Genomic DNA, 15,653 nt, shown 5'->3' with positions numbered 1-15,653 from the left:
ATTGCTGTTTCAAGAAGTGAAAACTGATATTAACATGAAATTATTCAACTCCAGGATTGGGCAACAGGAGGAAAAGCACCAAACAGCAACAAGCTATGGAAAAATTATAAAATGGGGTTTACATTAAATTTTCATGTGACTGATGGGCCAGTTTACATAGGTGACATACCCAGTCCAGTAAAAATAGTTGGAAAGAGCCCAGCTCCAGTGCTAGAGCAGTGGACAAATGGTAACATGGCACTCTTCGCAGGCTGATATTTGCTACCTCTTGTGACTGTACATGCCCTTGTTATCAGTTTTGCTCAGCGCTGGCTGCATCAGAAGACATACCCTCAAAATGCTAACTCACAAACGACTGCTTTCACATTTAAACCTGCCAAACTGGGCTGTAAAACAAGTGAAAACCTATTTCTTTGTGAAGTTTTCAGTGCTGCTATTCCTGCTAGTGCTGGTTAGTCTAAAAATAACTTCAGGACAGCGTGGCACTTCAGGCCCACCTGGCACAAAGTACAGCAGTATGAAAATTATAAGATAAGTGTGAATCGGTTTGCTTAGGTTTTAGATAAATGAAACGCCTACAGCTGTTTTCTTGTCTCCATCTATAACTTCCTTTTCTTCATTATAAGGAAGTTGGTATAGACCGCTGTACCAAGTTTTTCTCTCAGTTTCCACCTTAAAGGATTCACTTAACTTGTTCCTATGACAAGCAGTAGCTCTTTCTCTGTAGTATGACTCTGGCTACCCACAGTAGAGCTGTTCTTTTGTCGTAAGAAAGAGTGCACAGATTTAACCACGTTGAAAAACTTTAGAGATGACCACTTTCCTCACTTGTGATCTTCTGTGAAAATGCTGATATCCTGCTGAAAAGTTGTACCAACCCTGGAATTCAAGGCGAGGTTCAGGATATTTCCAAACTGTAAGCAGCAGATATTTCACTGAGGTCAAGCAAGCTCAGCTACTCTAAACTATCTAAAGCATGTGTGTTAGAAGAAAGACTTGCTACCCTGCTCCAAGTCCCAGTGTATTTTTTGTTTTCTTTCACCTCATAGACATGCAAGTTTGGAAAAAGGAATCTCTGGGGCCACTTTCCTCTACCCTTGGATCTGTTTACTATTCTTAGGAAAATCCTTGGGCAAGAATTCCTGCCATGGATAAGAGAAACTGCAGGGTGCCCATAATAAACACTATTTAGGTGGAACTTCAGTTAGGAAATGCCAGGTTTGGGGTTCTCAGTATAACCCTAAATGAGTTCTTGTGTGGGTACTTTCACACATTCTTTCCTTGGATGGTCACACAGTCTTTGTTTCACAGGATCATAGTTTTGTCAGAGTACCTGGTGGAAACCCAGAGACTGGATATGTGGAGTCTCTAATGACCACTGCCCCATGTTGGCTCTTTTGAGTGTCTGCAGATTAAGCTCTAGCTGATCTCCAGATCTCCCTGGTTTCCTCCATCTTCCAGACATATAAGGCCCAGAGTACTTAGGTCTCCTACATGGCTTTGCTACAGGCCACAGCAGGACCTCTTTAGTTCACGAAGAATGTTTTTCTCTGAATCATGCTAATTCACACTGTATATCACTAAATTTCAAATTGGCCTTACTGCCAGGACGTGCTGTCCAGGCAGCAAGACTCAGATCTCTGTGAACAGACTGTATGTTGGCAATGTTTCCTCTATGCCAAATGTGTCAGCATCGTTACAGCTTGCTTTGCACTATGGTCACACTCTGAGGCCTACAGAAGCTATTCCTCAGAGATGGTGTCTCAGAATATTCAGCCAATGGCACTTGGGATACAAGGCCAAATGCCCTGCTTCAGGCTTATATATTGCTATGTGTACCTTGCTCAGTCAGCGCTCCATTGGACAGACCTTTCCACCTTCAGCATTTTCTGCTCAACTTCCCTCACCACTTTACTCTCTTTATTGACAATACATTCAGGCACATGTCATCTCATATGCTGAAAGCAACCTGATGGAACTCTTTTTTCCTTTCACTCAAGTCACTACAAGAAGATATTCTGCTGCAGACCATAGTCCTGAAACTCAACTATCTTTCCATTTATGGGAGTAGATAGTAAGAACTCGATAGAGAAGCTAATAACCTCTGCCCAACCTATAGTGTAATTTCCTCCTTGCTCATGTGTTTTCTTTTCACTTTTGATGACAAACTAATCGCCCATGGGCCCAGCTCATCCTGATATCAACATTTTCTCTGCTCTACAAATGCTACCTATGCTTATCTTCTACTGTTCCAGGGGCACAGCATGCCCAGGCTGTCCTCCACCCCTCCTCCCCCAAATGCAGGATCCTTTTCACTTTGCAACATCTTCTGTGCTTCCAGGGCTGTCTCAGGACTGATGACCTGTGACCATGGTTGCTGCCTGCTTCAATGGGCTGGCCTGAGCCTAATCAAGCCTGAGGAAGTTGTAGAAGTCAAGGAATCATAAAAGAAACAAGTTACAGTAGACAGATTAATCAGAGCATGCATCTTTATAACATTTATTAAACAACAGACTGCCTGCGGTTGTTGCACTTGTCCTATCTTGTAGCTATTTCTGAGAAGTCCTACCTGTATCCAAACATCCTTTCCACTAAAAAAATGTTATTCTCTGTAAATCCAGGCCTGAAATGTGCACAGACATCTGATAAACTGAGTCTTGCACACATTTAAGTGAAGGTACATTAGGAGGTTGATTTAGGGCAACCATGAACTTTTATCAGAAATTTAATAACACTTCTTAAAAATAATTGCTAGTGTATAATGAAATAAAAATTGAAGAACAAACAGTAGGAAACCCTAATCACATTTATATCTCATTTCCATTTATATTAGTAGCAAGCTTTTAGAATCCATACTGAATTGAATGTTTTCTGCTATTTAATAAACAGATTGCTTGTATTCAAGGATCTTGTCTATGGGGTTATTTTTGTTTCATTCCTTTTTTTTTTTTCCTCCACTCTTCCCTTATCTGTGTGTGTGAAATAACAAGTAGCACAGGAAAATATTCAAATAATATTTTTTTTTAAAAAAGAGAATTTTGCTCTCTGACGTAAATTATGTTTGATATGGCCCTTAAGTTAAAGTTTGTACTGCTTCAGTTGTTCTTTTAAGTATGAAGCTATTTTTAGAAAATGATTCATACAGGGAGATTTAATATTTCTTTACCTCATAGGATATAGACAAAAAGTACTCTGTAGTGAAGAGTCCACTTTTTTCTGCTATGACTATTTACATGTGCTTATCAATTATGCATTACTGCATACCATGGGGCATTTTCCATATTAAAAACAAGAACACCACCATAAAAAATTAGAAATATATCAAATGTGTCAGAATAATGGTCTTATTTCAGCACTATACATTGTCCTTATGCTTTACCAGGGAGTTCTTGGTTGATAAGGAAACTGTCCTTGGAGAATTCTTGAGGTTTCTTGTGTCATAAAGAAACTTGCCCCTTCTTCAACTTAATAAATATTCTGCTTCCTTTTCATGACAGCTGGGATGAAGGAATGGAACCTTTGGTGTTCTGAATATCTTGTTTTCTTGATGTCTTTAGAATAGGCAGCTGGCCCTTGCAATTGCATGGGCTTTACATGGGGACTAGCTGCATGGCCAAGGTCACCCCACTTTGTAAGGGTACGTGGAAAGTGAGAGCATCTGCGTTGTTAAGGTCATCCAATCAGGGACCTTTTCAATGCAAAGGGAGATCAAAAGTAAAGGGGGAAATGACAAACGAGAGCACACAGAGACACAAATGGTAGACAGGAGTAACAGAGACAATACCAAGGACTAGAAGCCTCCACTTGTTAATTGTTGGGCCACCAAGAAACTGCAGGCACAGCACTGGCAAGAGCCAACCTGGACCTTGTATTGATATGAAGACGTAAACAGAGGAACATGATGATTTGAGATATTCAAGAGCAGCCTGTGGGACTATGCAAAACTTCTGAAGGAACATTTAGGGGCAAGGGATGGGGAGGAACAAAGCGGAAATTAAACAGAAAGGCATATAAAAGGGGCTGGTCGTGTCTAAACTGGGGCTGGTCAGTACACTTGTCTGACCAAGCCTGGCGTCTGATCACCCCAGTCTGTCCTATTTTCTCATTAAATCCTTTCTTTGCTCTCTCTGTAATTAAAAGAATATTCCAGCCGTTTTGTGAGGAATGATGGACAGAAATGCTTCACTTTTTAGGTGAACTTGAGGCAGTATAATATGAGGAAAGTAGATGTTGTACATTAGAAAAGAAGTGTATATGAAGCAGTGGCAGAGAGATCTCCTGCTGATCTTTTCTGACCATCTCTGAGAAGTGCAAAATTGAGTGCTAAGACACCAGGATGCCCAAATCTGCTCCCAACATACATTTTATGAAACTCAGTATAAACTCAGAAACTCAGTGAGGCTACTTCAGAATTACCAAAGTGCAGCTATATGCAGAATTAAGCCCACAGGATTTACATTAGGTAAGCATCCTCTCTCTGGCACTATCTCTGCCTCAAGTGCAGGTTTCATTTATTCAATGCATAATGATTCCCTTTTAATTACTTTGTACACTACACCAGCCTGTTTGTTTTTCTGGTTCTTTTCCAAGAAATAATCAAAGGGAGAAATTCATGAAGGACTGGTCAATGCTGAAGTCACTTCTAGATAATTTACTCAATTCATATTAATTCAGTGGTGCTAAGCCCACTGGCAAAACTTTTGTGCCTTTTTCCAACATTGAAGAAGTCTCATGAGAATGATAATAAAGAGAAGAGCTATACTATTTGCATGGTCAATCATGCAGCAACCATGAACAATATCAAGTTGCCTTCACCGTGCCACTGTACATATATTGATCCTTCCTATTACTGTATTTGTACACAACTTAGACTCAGTTATCTCTGATCCATATATGAGGAAATTTGCAAAGAGCTTAGTCTGGGATGCAACCTGTTACATCAGCAATATTTCTTGTATACAGCATTCTGAAATGATGGATTTGATCATAAAGAAATAGCTATTTAAATTAAACAATAATTTTTTTAGAAAGAAAAAAATCCTCTTTAATTCCAAGAATTATTCAAAGGATACTTTTCTTCTTCTTTTTTTTTTTTTTTTTGAGAGAGAGAGAAGTGGAGTTTACAGGTTTCATTTAATTCCAAGCAGATTAAGTAGAAGATTTTCAGTAACTTTTTAAATGGAAACCAAGGAAATATACTAGCTGGAAAGACAAATGAAAGGAGGGACAATACTGAAAGGGCTTTAGGAAGAGGAAGAGTGATCACTTGCAATTCAGGTTAAATGACTGAAGGAATAGGACAAAAAAGAAAGAACAAATCCTGTATGACTATCCATTTTCAAACTTTGCAGTTAGACTCTCTGTAACAGACTTGTGCGAAAATAAACAGATACCATCACTTGCTTAGTCTGGTCTGGCCAATCTGGAATGTACTCGTTTGAGGCAGAGTGTGGGGAAACTTTGTCATTTGGGAAAAGAAAAGAAAAGAAAAGAAAAGAAAAGAAAAGAAAAGAAAAGAGAAAAAAAAGAAAAAAGTTTTCTTCTGTTTCTCTGCTTAGAGAACTTGTCTTTTATAATACCAGTTCTAAAGCAGAAATAATTTCAATATCATGAAGAACTCTCAGCTCCAACATCTGTTGCCCTATTTGGTTAAAACAAAGGGTGGCATATACAAAATGATTTACCATAGACCATCGCTTTGGGTGTGTGTGTGTGGTGTGATGGGTGCTGTGGGTTTTTTTGTTATTATTATTATATTGCCTCAAGGCTGTAATTTAGGAATATATTAATCTTGTTTTATTCTCAAATTATTATTTATCTTATCTTGGTGTATGCAGAATATGTCTTTGTCAGATGCTTGACTTCACAGTGTGTGTTCTGCCTGATGGCTAAGGTGTTTTTAGTAATGAATAATGTTTTGTTGCTTGCTAATTATCATCATACTTTTTTGTCAGAATCACTAGCAGTAACTATCATTATGGTGAAATTGTGATCCCTCACCTAGATTTGTGGATTTCTTCCTGAAATCAGCAGGAGTTTTGTGTGTTTGGGAAATCAGCTTTGTGTGTTTGGGAGCAGTGCTCAGTGTGAAGTGCCCATTTTGAGGTCAGGGCTCCTATTTTCCATTTCCATTGAAGTCATATCCTTCAAATCACTGTAGCTTCCTAACAAAAAAAAAAAAAACCCAACCACCCCCCCCCCCCCCCCCCGCAAAAAAACCCCAAACCCAACAAGTTTATCTGTAATAAAAGGAGGGACAAGGATCAAGATAGCCTTAGCTCTGTATCTTCTTTACAGAGCACTACTAAAGTGAAGAAACAGCCCTCATCATTTTGTCTGCTTGTTTGTCATAGCTCTACCTTCAAATTGAACCTCTCTTGAAATTTTTTTGGAGAGGGATTAGGTGCTCTTCAATGTTTGTGCACTGCAAATAATCCTGAGGGTTAATCCTATAATAAATATAATGAGTAATATAAATTAACTGCAATAAGGCCAGACAACAGTATTTGGAGCTGAACTTGATGTTCAAAAGTGTTTGAAGGGCTGGATTTGGTGTGGTGCTCAATTTGATTAAATAAAGCTGTTATCAACTCCTAAGAAGGCAACAAACCAAACAAAGCAAATTTTTGCTTGTAAGTGAATCCTGGGCTTCTAGGACAACTCAAATTGTTTAGAAATGGAGCTTTCTGCTGTATGTATTAAGTTTTTAATACCTCCAGATTCAAGTCTAATTTCTTCAGCTGTCTTACCTTTTTTTCTTTTTCTTTTCTTCTTTTCTTTTTTTTTTTTTTAAGTCCAGTTCTGTTGAAAGCAGGAAAAAATATTATTGCCCATAATACCGCCAATAAGTTTTTTGTGCCTTCTGAACATTTTTTCTTCATTTAATTCCATACCAAATAAAAAAGGGCAATGGGTGAATTAGACATTTCTTTTGAATTTAAGCAGTTTTAAACTCTCTTAGACTTTTCTTGTTGTTTGTACTTTTTCTCCTTTGATATAATTTTGAGAGACTGATCCTGTTTGTATTTTTCTTTAAGCTTGATTTTCAGGATGACAAACACTTCACATTTGCAAAACAAGGTACAGGCACTACTTTAGTGGAAGGCGTAATCCAATTCCAAACAGAATAACTTCTGCAGGACGAGCAAGTTAAATACTTTATACTGTATCACAGTCAGTAAAACAGAAGCAGGAAAAAAATTTCTGTATTGTGTTCTCGGTCTGTGAGGATCATGTCCTCTTTCCAGCTCAAAGTTATTGGGAATTCAGGATTCTTAACAGAAAGAACCATAAAACCATTAATCATAGAAAGTAATGGGGAAAAAAGCTGCTTTTAAAAATAGGAATACTTTTTCTTCTTCCATTATAAAGCAGATTGATGCTTAATGAAAGTAGATTTCACCACGTGGAGGACTGTCCTAGTTTCAGCTGGGATAGAGTTAACTGTCTTCCTAGTAGCTGGTATGGTGCTATGTTTTGAGTTCAGTATGTGAAGAATGTTGATAACACTGATGTTTTCAGTTGTTGCTCAGTAGTGTTTAGACTATAGTCAAGGATTTTTCAGCTTCTCATGCCCAGCCAGAGAGGTAGCTGGAGGGGCACAAGAAGTTGGCACAGGACACAGCCAGGGCACCTGACCCAAAGTGGCCAACAGTGTATTCCATACAATGGGATGTCACATCTAGTGTACAAACTGGGGGGAGTGGGGGAGGGAATTGTCGCTCAGGGACTGGCTGGGTGTCGGTCGGTGGGTGGTGAGCATTTGCACTGCCCATCATTTGTACATTCCAATCCTTTTATTATTGCTGTTGTCATTTTATTAGTGTTATCATTATCATTATTAGTTTCTTCTTTTCTGTTCTATTAAACCGTTCTTATCTGAACCCATGAGTTTTACTTCTTTTCCCGATTTTCTCCCCCATCCCACTGGGTGGGGGGGAGTGAGTGAGCGGCCACGTGGTGCTTAGTTGCTGGCTGGGGTTAAACCATGACAAGGACACAGTAAGTTAACTGCAGGAAAAATAAATCAGAGAAGCAAGGGAAATTCTGTGTCCAGTTCAGTATGATTATTTCAGTTTTTAAAACTTTTATTGATAAATAAGTAAATTAAACTCTGCATACACACTTGACTAAGCAAAGGTTAAGAAAAATCATTCCCCTTGGATCTCTCTGTTGTGTCTGAGTGCTGTTGCTGATTGTTAAGTAGGATAGACCAAGCCTTGACTGCAGCGTGAAAGCAGTACTACTAAGCAGTAGCTGGAAAAATACAGTCAGATGTGCAATAAAGCAAATGCCAAACATAAAATTCACTCCTCTTAACTTTAGTTAAGTATCTTAACTACACCAGTTATATCAGCTTGTTTTATACTCAGTAGAAAAAGATCTGTCCAAGAGACAGATCGTCATATCCAATGGTGACACCATGTTTTTTTTCCTTATGCCTACAGATATAGCTAGATATCCAGCCTGGATGAGCTGTCTAAACTTTAGATGTTGAAGTTAAGGCCCATCCCAAGTCATAAATAAGTCAGTAGCAGACTTTCTGTTTTCTTCAAACTATGCAACTGAAAAGCAGCTACAATGTCATTTTGATAAGAAAGCCAAATTGTGCTAGGTTTATGGCTTGGCAAAGATCTTTTCATTGAATTAATATGGTGTTAACGAAATTACTCCTGGAAACAAAGAAGTGTGTTTAAAACAGTTTCTTGTATCTACCTTGTAGCAGATAGAGCTTTATGAATCCAGAAAACAATAACTAGACCAAATGGTCAGTGTCTCAGATAGAAATGTGTCAGATAATAAGATCTATATAATGACCCCAGTGCCAGAATATATATAAAAATGTACAGGATATGGCATATTCTTTGTATTTATATTTGAAAAAAGAACAATGAGAGTTTCTGAAAAATAGAGCAGTATTATGTGATGAGTCTGCCATGGAAAGAATATGCAAAATTAAATAGATTTAAGAATGTAGATTTTCTTCACTTTCACTTTTCCTGAAACTGGAGCAGTAACTTCTGAAACCTTAAGATTTCTTTAACAAAGTTTCTTTGCATATCACAAAACTTCCTACAATCCTATTCTTTCTACTCTTGTCCCACTTTTCCCACTGTACAGGCCATTCTCTTTCTTTCTTGTTTCTCTTTCCCTGCTGGCATACCACTTACGCAACATAACAATGAAAGGTAGGAAAAGTTGAAATAACTTTTTTTTTCTTTCTTTCTTTTTTTTTCCTCTCCAGAATTCAGCTGTGATTCAACCTTGCTTCATAGGCAAGCCAAAGAATACTGGTTTCTATGCTTAGTATTGCTATCCATATTCTTTATTACTTTAGTAGCTTTTTCTATAGTGGTGAGAGTAATAAGGAAAAAACCCAAACCCAAGCAGTATTTACAGCTCTGAACAGCAGCCTGAACACAGTAAGAGCAATTTTTATCATCTTACTGAAATAAAAAACCACCTTGACTGTGGAGGATGATAATATTGGAAACTGCAGATAGGTAAACAGGGAAATTATCATACTTACTGTAATAGCTCCTCAGCAAGATGGAGTTCTGATTGGCTTCCAAAGTTGTCATATAACAACTTGTGTTGGCTTCTCATTCAACCTTCCTGAGTAAAACATGTCATACAGAGGTAAAACCCTTGTCCTCTGTGTTGTCAGACAACATTTATGAACAGAAATATAACTGTTAAGACAGTTCCTTTCTATACTATGATATGGTACAGATTTACTGTAATTGATAAGCACAGAGGTGTCGATATTTCTTTTCTACCTTTTTTAAACAAGTTTTGGGGGCACTGAAGATATACAGTGAGTGAAATGAATGACAGTGAATACAACTCACTTTTTCATTTCAGCAGTTCTGCATAAAATAATGGGGATGATATGTCACTGTGTAATACCGATGTCTGATCATTTATGACATTTTTTTATACGTAGACTCCCTGCCAGGGCACTTCTTGATGCAGGGTGCAGGTCTTAATAGCCATATAGCACTGTTTTCTGCCAAAGTGAATTTGCCAGTGTAGAAGGGTAGGCGCATTTCAGGCCATATTTTATTCTGAAGAACATCATACTTATCGTATCCAATGAACAGTTCAATGGAAAAGTTCACCGAGATTTGCCAAGAATGAACGTAAGCACTTTAGGTTGTCACTCTCCTCCATGAACTCTTATTTCACAATACTTTAATATACATGCCTCAAAGACCAATGCTGGGAGTATTCCAATGTACAAATTCCCTCTAAATGTTTGTAATTTTGAGACTTCAAAATTAGACTCCTGGATTCTTTAGTATTTTCAACCCTCTGTGACTAAGTCAGATCAAGTCAGCCACAAATGGTTGAAACAACATGTTTTCTTACACTATAGTTTACCTGTGCAGTTTGCAACATTTGATAATGTTTTCATCCAAAACACAAAGTCACAGAAAAGAATTGTCTTGGAATGGCTTTTGCTACCTTTATCTCTTTTATTCCATGCATATGGTGCATGCTAGCTTATTTTTTGTTTTGTTAGTGCAATTTCCCTATAAAGAGCTGACCTGAGAGCCTTTACCATTGTAATTCGCTGCTTCAGGTGGTCTGCCAGTGTCCATATTTAGCATACTGCAGGGCACAAAACAAGATATAGCCTGTTTTGAATCCCTTTTAATTAGCTACAGCTCTGCAGCAGCATTCGTTACTTTGCAGAATGTATCTAGAGCTGATGCTCTGCTACATTTCTTTTAATTGTTGCTTTAACTGTCCTGAGTTACCATCTGTCTTAGGTACTTGTAACTCCCATTTTTTTAGTAATCTTTTCTCCTCACATGCCCAACAAGATAGGGTGTATGTGGGTACATGCATGTGTGCATGTGTGTTTATATATGTCTACTTCCTAACTCTTCCTAACTCTTCCTAAAAGTTTGGGCATCCTTTAGTAGCTTTGCTTGAGCTGAGGTTTGGGTTTCTAAGCCAGACACCTCAAGACAGTTGTTCCCACCTTATAGACCTTAGATAATCCTTCTCTTGCATCATTTATAACCATGAAAAGCTCAGCTGTTCTTCTAACACGGATGCAGATCTTCACCTACCTGTGTGTTTAGTTGAACTAACACAACTGACATGTCCTTATACTCTTCTTAATATAGGATGAGTAACAGTGGGTTCAGAGCTTCATATATCAAGAGACGCTTTTGATGGTCTGTGCTAAAAGGTGGCATCTATGCATCCATGAAACATAGCTCTCCTTCCCAGTACGGTCTTCCTTAGACCGTCAGTATAAGATTATACTAATAAAACAACGTAATGCTCCCAGGTTGTCTTTTCCTGGGTATCAGGTGCCAGGGACATCTCTGACAATATGAGTTTTCACACAGGTAGAATTCAAGTTCATTAGTGGGCTATCTAGAAACTGATTTCAATGAGATAGAGTCAATATATCATCAACCCTACTTCCTCAAGAAGCCTCAAAAATAAAATGAATGCAAATTAATAGGGCTTAACAGCAAAGCAGGGCATAAAATCCTGTGAGAGTAGAGGAGAGAAGGTATGCAACATCTGTATCAGACTGACAGGATATTTGCAGGAATGGAGATGAACCCACTTTAGGTGCACATAGCTCACCCCTATTCCTACTTATGACACAGGTAACACTCAAATGTCACTCCTCTCTAAAACTTCTTTAGAGCTCAAGTTTTTATTTAGTTGTAAGGCCAGCTGATGGAGTTTACAATTGAGAGCCAAAACAAATGCAATGTGAATATTGGAAAGACTTTGATATGAGTTCAGACTTGAGCTGCACAGAGTACAGGCATAACAGCTATACTGAAGACAGATCTACAGAGAAGTTTAGGAGCCTATTTCTCACTGCAGTCAACTGAAAATTTGATGCATAGATGACTTCGTGAATTTGAATGAAAATGAGCCAAATTGGCTTGCCAGAGGTGATATTTAAAATTTGTGGCAAAACAGAAAGTCAAATCTTGGTGTCCCACTTCACTGCCCATTAACCTACTGCTGGGCTGAAGTTGCTGTGACTATAGGTGATAGAAAGAAAAATAAAAAAAAAACAAGACAGTATGTTCTTTGCCATATAAGAGGGAGCTGAAACTGCTGAGCTGCTATGTGGGATTTCTGTGGACTTCCATTAACTTCAGTGGACTATGAACTGAGGTCTCAGTGTTTCAGGGGAGAATTAAAACCAGTGAACTCTAATGCCTACTGAGTTCTCAGTATATCAAATGATGCTCTGCTAATGTCTCCTTTCAGTTATGCCAGCAAGACTTCTATTTATTTCAGCAGTTTTGCCTCATTGTATTCCAAAAGATGAATTCATCTTACTCTTCATAAGTGGGGTTAATTTAGTCAAATATTTTGGCCTTGCCAAGCCACTCTAGCAGCAATTCTTGTATAGTTGTTGGTTTTTATTCACTGATTTCTTATTAGTAGAAAGACATGATTTGCAAATTGAACAGTGCTCTTTTTGTTTTCAGTACCAGTGACTTTTTTGTTAGGACTATCATTTTGTGAGGCCTTTTGAGACATCCCCTGAAACATGTGACCTGATTTGTTCACCAAGTTAATCAGTACAAGCATATCAGTATGTGTACATACATAAACAGAAGAATCCATAAACACATGAGGGTAAGTTGTTAAACTTGATTTAAAAGCTGATTAAAATAATGGTGAACTCTAAGAATTTACCTTCTACAGTAATCTAAATAATAGGGTATAAATAAATGTCAGATGACTTCTCAGGCCATGATTCTGATAGCCATCTGTGATGAAACAAGGCCAAAATTTAATGACTAATTAAATGATTAATGATTTTTTTGTCCTTCCTTTCCTAACTAGGAAATAACTAGTGAAGGGGATTTCAGAAAATGCTAGGGATTGTCCTTTGAGTATTTCTCCCCTTGAAGCTGACTCTTCTCAAGCAACTAGAAAACAGAGATATTAATTGCTGCTAGCCTCTTTTGGAAATCCCGGTCTGAATGACTCTAACTTCCATTCGTTCCACAGGACATTAAGAGTCTTCTGCATCCAACAGCTAGGTGTATGATCTCAATTCCTTAGTCTACAGGTTTCTTTTTTCCATACTTGTTTGCATTTTACTGCACTTGTTTTTCTTAATGAATTCAATTATTTCTGTTTGCATGTTAGCATAATTCAACAAAGGTCATAAATTATGATTTAGAAGTCTTCAATTGTTCAGAGTAGTCACGTCAACAGAAAAGGGAAAACAATGTAATGAGAAAAATAATATAGTATTTGTAAGAGGATAATTTAATTTTCTTTTCTGGGATGACTGGTTGCAATTCCTCTTCATATATAAGGAAAGTTCACTATTACTAATGCTCCTTGCAAATGATATCCTGAAATTTAATATTGTAATATGTAATCCCTACAGCTGTGGATGTACATCAGCTAATATTTTAAGGTAATGATCATTAAGATCAATGTCAATTAACCACAATTCATTGTTTGAATATCGATCAAGCACATTTTATTTATCATTAGTGTTAACAGAATGATGTATTAGTCAATTAAGACAGCATTGACTGAGAATCTTAATTAGATATTTAATTCCTTAGCCAGATTTAAGACAAACCTAACCATTGGTTTCAGTTCCTTCCCCTTGTCTAGAATATCTGATTTTATTTCAAGGAAAGATAACCACTTATGCATCAGTATGAACTCTCTTTTTTCAACTCACACTGATTTTCTCTGTGTTTTCATTTATCTCCTGGAATTTAGTATTTCCATCAAAGATTTTCTAAACCTTGCATACAAGTTTTCTCAAGCTGAATAAGCCCATTGGCACGAGCTATTGTCTAATCGTAGAAGATTTTTTTCCAAAGCAGTCAGGAAATCATTCCCAAGACAGCCCGTCGCTGGCTGCTGTAAGAGAAAGAAGACTTTGACTAAAACACAAACTTACAATCTCCAAGTATTTGTGCATAGGCTATTGGACAGTTTGCAAAATGAGCTGAAACCCTCTCTGTGCCTTGTTTCCTAACCGAGCTTCTTGTTCATTTAGTCTGCAGCCTTAGTTCCTAACTCTATTATCCCTTGCCACCTTTGCTCAAATAGCAATGCCTGTTTACCCTCCACATCCCTGTTCTGACACTTTTGCCACTGACTGAAGTAATGCTTTCCTTCTGTGTGGGGTGATAAAAGACTGCAGACTCTGGCTTTGTACTATTACATAGGAATTAAAGAGAGAAAAAAACCAAAGAGAATAGAAATCATCAGAAGTTGAACTCTAAATGCAATGTTTTCTATTAGACAACGAGAAACAGAAAGAAGAAAATATCCTGTTTCAACTGGATTGAAACACATAAATTTGTTACTTTGATTTTCTGTAATATAACAGAAGTGTCAAAAATGAAACAAAATATTTCAACATTGTTTATATTAAATATTTAATCAATATGAAATATAACTTGTTTTCAGCATCTGCTTCTGAGAGCTTTAATATTTGGAGGCTTCATTGCAAAATGGAACAAAATAATTCTGTCATCTTCTGAAATCAAAGTTTCATACTGCTGCATCTAGGAATACTCATAGCTGAAAAGAAATTAAAGAGTCATTCCAAATGGAGAACAACACTGCATTTGAATTTAAGTCTGTTTTATATAAGAGTTTAATAACCAGTGCCAGTTAATAAAAAGTGGATCAGATTAAGCAGTGAGAAATAGGTATTGAGTATATAGATAAACTCTTTTACTTAATTCAGTTAACCGCTGCTGGAATTTACAGAGTTGTGAGTTCAGAATCAGGATGTAAGTAGCTAGGTTAACTGTCTCTCATTTAACATATTTTCTCTGGCTAAATTTCAGGGGTACATGCTTCATCTTCATACGATTTCTTGTTAAATAATCTGTTACCTGAATACAGATTTTTTGAATAGTGAAACTTGAAAGAAGAAAATTAAAGATTACTTATGCCAGGTAACTTTTTTCTAAATAATTTTTCTAAAGTTTTTAATGAGGTGCTGGTTTTGCTTTAAAAGTTTCTGCTCTTCTGAACTGAATAAGAAAACTCTTGTTTAGCTTCTAGGGGAGATGGACTGGAAGTATGAGTGTTACAATATTGTTACTGATCTCCTTGTACTAAAGATAATCCTATTGTAAAGGTTTGGCAGGGGAAAATCATGTTATACTTGCCTCGTTTTCTGTACTTTTCCCTAAGCATACACTAATTGACACTGTCAGACATGGGATACTAAGTTGGGTGAAACTTTGATTTAATGCAGTATGGCAGTTCTTTCATTCTCATGGAAGTAAATTGTGTTATGAAGTATCAAGAGTAAGAAATAGCGAGGCACTGAAGAGCATACAAAAAGTATAAAAAGAGGTCTGGAGTTTCTTAAAAGATCACAAACTCAGGTAATGAAAATTAAGGTCTATAACCATTTCAACCATCTGCCATCCAGAAAATGCTGACAAGAGATTTTTGGTTTCAAATATTACTTTAGAAGTGTGCTAGAAGCTGATTATGTGACCTTTTTGAGTACTCAGTAGCACACACCTTTGAAAAGAATCCATGGAGCTCTCTAAGCACCCATTGAATACCTCCGTGAAAGCCCCGAAATTCTCCGTGATCTTTTGGTATGTTTTAAAAACTGTACACATGTAAATAGAAACACTGTTTTAAGCTTT

Source organism: Haliaeetus leucocephalus, unplaced genomic scaffold (assembly GCF_000737465.1).
Source record: "Haliaeetus leucocephalus isolate CR32 unplaced genomic scaffold, Haliaeetus_leucocephalus-4.0 Scaffold889, whole genome shotgun sequence".
Lineage (NCBI taxonomy): Eukaryota > Metazoa > Chordata > Aves > Accipitriformes > Accipitridae > Haliaeetus > Haliaeetus leucocephalus.
The sequence above is the reverse complement of the archived record's forward strand: the minus strand, read 5'-3'. Positions refer to the sequence as shown.